The sequence below is a fragment of the Artemia sp. Qi Xiang Cuo genome, chromosome 2 (assembly GCF_049724085.1).
Source record: "Artemia sp. Qi Xiang Cuo chromosome 2, ASM4972408v1, whole genome shotgun sequence".
Lineage (NCBI taxonomy): Eukaryota > Metazoa > Arthropoda > Branchiopoda > Anostraca > Artemiidae > Artemia > Artemia sp. Qi Xiang Cuo.
Window position 1 is genome coordinate 90378750 of NC_142795.1, and position 6673 is coordinate 90385422.

Sequence of the window (6673 nt, forward strand, 5' to 3'; positions counted from 1 at the left end):
GACTGGAGTGTAACTAGCCCCCTCCCCCCACGCCCATCATTTCCCCAAACGCATCCAATCAAAATTTTGTGATAGCCATTTTGTTCAGCGTAGTTGATTTCAAGATAGAAAAAATATTTTTGAGAAGGACACTCCCCCACAACTCTCTGGGCAAGGGTTTTAAGTTATGCCTTGGGGGCAGTTAATCTTTTTGTAGAAGACGCTGTCGTGGAAACTTCATGAAAGGTTAGTTTTATTGGAAATTAAAGGGATAGTGCCCTTTTTAATAGTCGAAAGCGAGTGGAGGGCAACTAGCCCCCCACGCCCATTATTCCCACAAATACATCAATCAAAATTTTGAGATAGCCACTTTGTTCAGCGTAGTTGATTTCCAGATAGAAAATATATTTTGAGGAGGACATTCCCCCAGAACCCACAGGGCAAGGGTTTCAAGTTATGCCCTGGGGGTATATAAGGTTTTTATAGAAGGCGATGTCGTAGAAACTTCAAAACAGGCTCATTCGATCGGAAATTAAGGGGCTAGTGCCCTTTTTAATAGTCGAAAGTGATTGGAGTGCAACTAGCCCCCCTCCCACGCCGATCATTTCCCCAAACACATCCAATCTGATTCAGTAATGAATCAGCTATCAGCCGAGTAACATCGTTTGGCTAGTGCTTTTAACCTAGGTTGATGTGAGATAAAATGAATTGAAATAGCAAAGTGGGCGGAGTTTTGTTTTGTGAATGTGAACAAGTTCTTTTTATGTAAGGAGAATGCTAATTAATGATTACGCATAAACAGAAGTCAATTTATTAGCTGAGGGTTCCAATGCTTGAAGATTTGAGGATTTCCTGTTTGGCAATTTATGTGTTAGCCGTGCATTAACGGCTTAGCGAACTGCACGACGGTACTTACGTGGATAAATAAGAAGTACTTTTTCCGGTAAGAATATTCTAATTTTTTATTTACTGGTTTGTGATGACGAGGAATAAGCGTAAACGTAAATCAGAGGACCAATTTGGATCGGTTCGCATGACGAATCTGGGCATTCATCTTCAACACAAAAGTCAATAAATCGTGCTTCGATCCAGTCATTAGCGGACGATTTCTCGAAAATTCTTGAAATTGTAACGGAGTCTCAAAGTACATTAAAATTAATTGACACGAGATTGGCTAATCTAGAAAATCGAGTAATTTATGTGGAAAATGCTCAAGCTATCTTACAATCCAATGTTGCTCAAGTTGGTAAAAATTGCGATGCAGTAAATGAAGAAGTAATTTCACTAAAAACGCAAATGAATATTGTATCCACTGAAGCAAAATATTACCGTAAAATGACATCTTCGTTGTCGGCAAGATTAATGTCAGTGGAATATTTATCTACAGAAAATAACATTATTGTGTGGAATACGGTTTGTGATGATGTAGCCACTGCTAAAAGTTTATTTCAAGAAATATGTACCAATGGTTTAGAATTAACAAAGGTTCCAGAATTTACAATTGTGACGAATAAAAAAGAGCAAAAGTCTTTCAACTTGAATGTTAAATCACGCGAGGTGAAGTTAATGATTTTACGTAATCGGAAAAAACTTAAGAATAAGACTTTCGGTTCATATACAGCTATGAATAATGTTTACGTCAGCGATGATGCTCCATTGTGTGTTCGTGAAGCACGGAAAAGACTTTACGAGACTAAATCTAAATTGAGTAGAAAGAGTATTCCAGCTTGGGTATCTAATACTGTTCCTCCCTTCATTCAGATTGAGAGAGAAGGTGTTAGAAAAAGTGAAATATATGTATAATGAGCCAATACCAGAGCTACTTGATTGTTGATTCTAGCATTTCATTTTGTTTTGTTTTGATGTTTAGAGTCATTTTTTGCTATTATAAGATGAATTTTGTATTCGTGGTTAGCGGCACTAGCACAAGTGTGTGCCTGATGAAGAAAACCAATTATGTTTTTCCTCGATTGCATTATCCTGTATTTTTTAATTTGAGTGAGATTTTTCCCTTTTTTATTTTCCATGAGTTTTTTTTTGTTATATTGTATGGGCAGTGGGTGCAGCGGCGGGGATTTTCTTTTGTACGAGACGGTGGAACGTGTTCTACTGTCTTGTATGGAGGGTTCCATGTTGTTGTACTTATTGTTTATGATGAAATGGCAGGGTGGTTTTCGTCGCTATTTATGTTATGTTGTATCTTTTTATTTTGTATTTATTTATGATAAATTTTATTTTTAATTTATTTTCTCTTTTTTTCAGTTTTTTTTTCTTTTGTTATTGATTGCGGCCCTCCTGGATACTGGAGATCACTTGTGGTTTTTGTAAGTAGAGTTAATTTTTCTCTGAGTTTCCTCGTTTGCCTCCTAAGTTTGTGTCTTGAAAAAATGAGCTGGATTATGACAATAATAGATTGAAAAAACTTTAGAGAAATTCGTTGAGTTGGGATGTTCTGGGGAATGGGGTCTTAAATCCGGATTATGATGAGGGAACAATGGAGGATTTTCCAGTGGTTAAATATAAATTTCCAGTTGATATTGGAAATAAATCTACTATGGGTCAGCAAAGTTTGAGCATTTTCCATTTGAATTGTCAAGGTCTTTCTAGTTCATTTAATTTTTTAACCGAACTATGTAAGTTTTCTGAGTTGGATCTGCTTGCATTGAATGAAACGTGGCTTCGTAATCATACAATTAGTCTACTTGAAATTGATAGTTATGACTGTGTGACGCAGAATAGGGAATCACGATTGCATGGTGGATTGGCTTTATATTGCAGGAAGAATATTACAATGAAAATACGGAATGATCTACGTGTGAATAAAGAGATGGTTTTTGAATCAATGGTCGTTGAACTTTGTAAGTCAGGAAAATTTTTCTTTGTGGTGGTTGTTTATCGACCTCCATCTGGAAATGTGCAGGAATTTAATGATTTGCTGGAGCGGCAAATGGATAAGTTGTCAGGTTTAAATCGCCAATGCTTTGTTTGTGGAGACTTTAATCTTCATCTATTTTCAGTAAATGTAAACCCGAGAGTTGGTGATTTTTTAAATGTTATGTTGGGTTACGGTTTAAGACCGACAGTTAATATATGTAATCGAGTGACTTTGCGCTCAGAATCACTTTTGGATAATATATTTGTTAATGTGAAGTTTGATTTTGCTGATGTTATTTTGAATGATGTTTCTGACCATTTTGGTGTTCTTGTTGTTATTAGAGAGTTTGGTGTTCCTACAGCTACGAATATACCACCACAAATTTCTGCATTGAAAATGGATGCTGTGGCTCTTAACATATTCAGAAGAAAATTAAAGAACACTCAATTTGACTTTTTAGAAAGTAGCGATCTGCAAGTGAATGAAAAGTTTTCATTGTGTTATTCAGAAATAACTAAATTACTAAAAGAAAGTTGTACAGTTATTAAAAAGCCGGCGTTTCATGTTACCCCTAGAAAACCCTGGGTTACTAGAGGACTGATGAAGGCCATATCAAATCGAAGACTGCTATATAAATATTCTGTAGTGTCTCCTGAGGTGAAAGTGAGATACAAGAAATATAATTGTGAACTCAATAACCTATTACGAGAAGCGAGAATTAAGTATTATCGAAATGAGTTTAAAAAAAGTGCAGGTAATCCCAGGCAAACGTGGAGAGTAATTCACTCTGTTCTCATCCCTTCCAAAAGTTCAATTTTACCTGAAAATTTCAACACTGATGCTTCGATTGTATATAATATGTGTGACCATTTTTCTATTGTTGGTAAACGGATAGCGAACTCCACGAGAAAATTTTCTGAGGATGGAACATACCACCAGTTTTTACCTGAGGAAAGTGATGTATCTGCATATCTGAAACCAGTAACTGCTAGTGAATTACGTACCACATCGTGGAACATGAGAAATAATGCTTCAAGTGCTGACTTCCTTTCATTGCGTATACTTAAGTATGTTTTCTCGGATATATGCAACCAGGTTTGTGTTCTATTTAATATGTGCCTAAAAATTGGTGTTTTTCCCGATTTCATGAAAATTGCTAGAGTGGTTCCGCTTTTTAAGGGCGGGGAAAAAATTTGCCGAATGATTATAGGGCTATTTCATTGCTGCCAGTTTTATCAAGAGTTTTTGAAAAATTGATTAGTGGCAGGATGGTTGATTTTCTGGAGAATAAAAAGTATTTTAGTAAAACTCAGTTTGGATTCCGTAAAGCAATGTCGACAGATCAAGCTCTTCTTTTTCTCACGACTTTTGTAAACGATGCTCTGGATCAAGGGTGGAAAGTTGCATCTGTTTTTTTGGACATTGTGAAAGCCTTCGATGCAGTGGACCATGAAATTCTTCTGGTGAAGCTGAGGAATTGTGGTTTTCAAGGTATGTTTTATCGTCTATTGGAATCTTTTCTCCAGGATAGAAAGCAGTTTGTCAGTGCTAGTGAAATTAAATCGCAAGTTAAAAGTGTTGAATTCGGTGTCCCTCAAGGGTCTGTTTTGGGGCCACTACTGTTTCTTATATATATTGATGACCTGCGAAATGATATCAATGGACTGTCTTTTGATTTAAAATTTCGTGATACTGGAGCATCAAAATCTATTTTGCCTTATTTCGCTGATGACACGCATCTAACTGTTGCTGCAAAAACCGGGGAAATGCTTATACAGAATCTTCAGACTGGCATGTTAAACATTGAGAAATTGATGAGGGTTAACAGACTTCAGCTAAACCATGCAAAATCCCATTTTGTAATGTATGGGAGAAGTAGCAATTACTACCCTTGGATTGACAAAATACAGTTAGGTGAAAATATTCTGCCTCGGGAAGTTTCAACAAAGTATCTAGGTGTGATTGTTGATGAGTGCCTGAACTTCAAAGAACACATTTCATGTGTTAGTGGCAAAGTCGCTAGAAATGTTGGGATGATGAGCAGATTGAAGTACTTTTTTCAGAAAGACATTATGAGATTGCTTTATTTTTCTTTTGTTCACCCATACCTTCTATATGGTTGTCTTGTGTGGTCAAGCACGTTTTTAATGCACCTTCGTCCCCTTAGAAGTTTACAAAATAATGCCCTACGTGTTTTAACTGGAGATAACCATAATTTGTATGTTAGACATAGATATAATCAAGTAAATATATTACCGATGGCTGGATTATTCCGTTTTTATAATGCTCTTTTTATGTTTAAATATGCACACGCGTTATTACCTGAGTGTTTTAGGGAAATGTTTACAAGTGGTGTTAATTTTCATAGTTACTCGACTAGAACACCAACACTAGTTCGGTGACCTCTGGTTATTACAAAGCGATCTGTTTTTTCCATAAGACATGTTGGCCCTCGGGTATGGGAACCATTAACGCAGGTAATTTCAACAATTGATAAGCTAAATGAATTTCGCAGTAAATTAAAAGGACAGTGTTTGTCTACATATGAGTTTTAATCCTTGCTAGGCGAATTTTCTCTCAAGTGATTGTGACACTTTTTTTTGGGAGGGCGACGAGGAGGTAGAATAGAATGAATGATTTTTAGTTTTGTGTCTTCGGTATCCAATTAGGTCGTGAAATTATTAGAAATTAATTTATTTCGTTTATTTTTATTTATTTATTTTCTTCTTCCTATTTTTTATTGTCCTTTTTTTTGGGGGGGGGGTCTAAGGCTGACTGGTAGTAATTGTGTATGTAGGGTTTTGTAAAAGGTGATGTGTACCCATACAAGTTTAATAAACTTCGGGTTTTGTTGTTAATGTGTGTATTTTTTTTAATAAAACCTTTTTCTCTCTCTTTCTCTCAATCAAAATTTTGAGATAGCCATTTTGTTCAGCGTAGTTGATTTCCAGATAGAAAATATATTTTCGAGGAGGACACTCCCCCACAACCCTCAGGGCAAGGGTTTCAAGTTATGCCCTGGGGGCATATAAGGTTATTAGAAGGCTTTGTCGTAGAAACTTCAAAACAGGCTCATTCGATGGGAAATTAAAGGGCTAGTGCCCTTTTCAATAGTCGAAAGTGATTGGAGTGCAACTAGCCCCCTCCCCCTGCCGATCATTTCCCCAAACACATCCAATCAAAATTTGGAGATAGCCATTTTGTTCAGCGTAGTTGATTTCCAGATAGAAAATACGTTTTTGAGGAGGACACTCCCCCACAACCCTCAGGGCAAGGGTTTTAAGTTATGCCCTGTGGGCATATAAGGTTTTTTATAGAAGGCGTTGTCGTAGAAACCTCAAAACAGCCTCATTCGATTGGAAATTAAAGGGCTAGTGCCCTTTTTAATAGTCGAAAGTGATTGGAGTGCAGCTAGCCCCCCCCCCCGACACCCATCATTCCCCCAATCACATCCAATCAGAATTTTGAGATATCCATTTTGTTCAGCTTAGTTGATTTCGAGATAGAGAATATGTTTTTGAGGAGGACACTCCCCCTTAACCCTGAGGGCAAGGGTTCTAAGTTATGCCCTGGGGGCATATAAGGTTTTTATAGAAGGAGTTGTCGTAGAAACTTCAAAAAAGGCTCATTCGATTTGAAATTTAAAGGGCTAGTGCCCTTTTTAATAGTCGAAAGTGATTTGAGGGCAACTAACCCCCCTCTCACGCCCACCTTTTTCCCAAACACATCCAATCAAAATTTTGAGACATCCATTTTATTAAGCATAGTTTTAAGTTCTGGAAATTAGGTCTTTGATGATGAAAACTCCCCCACAGCGCT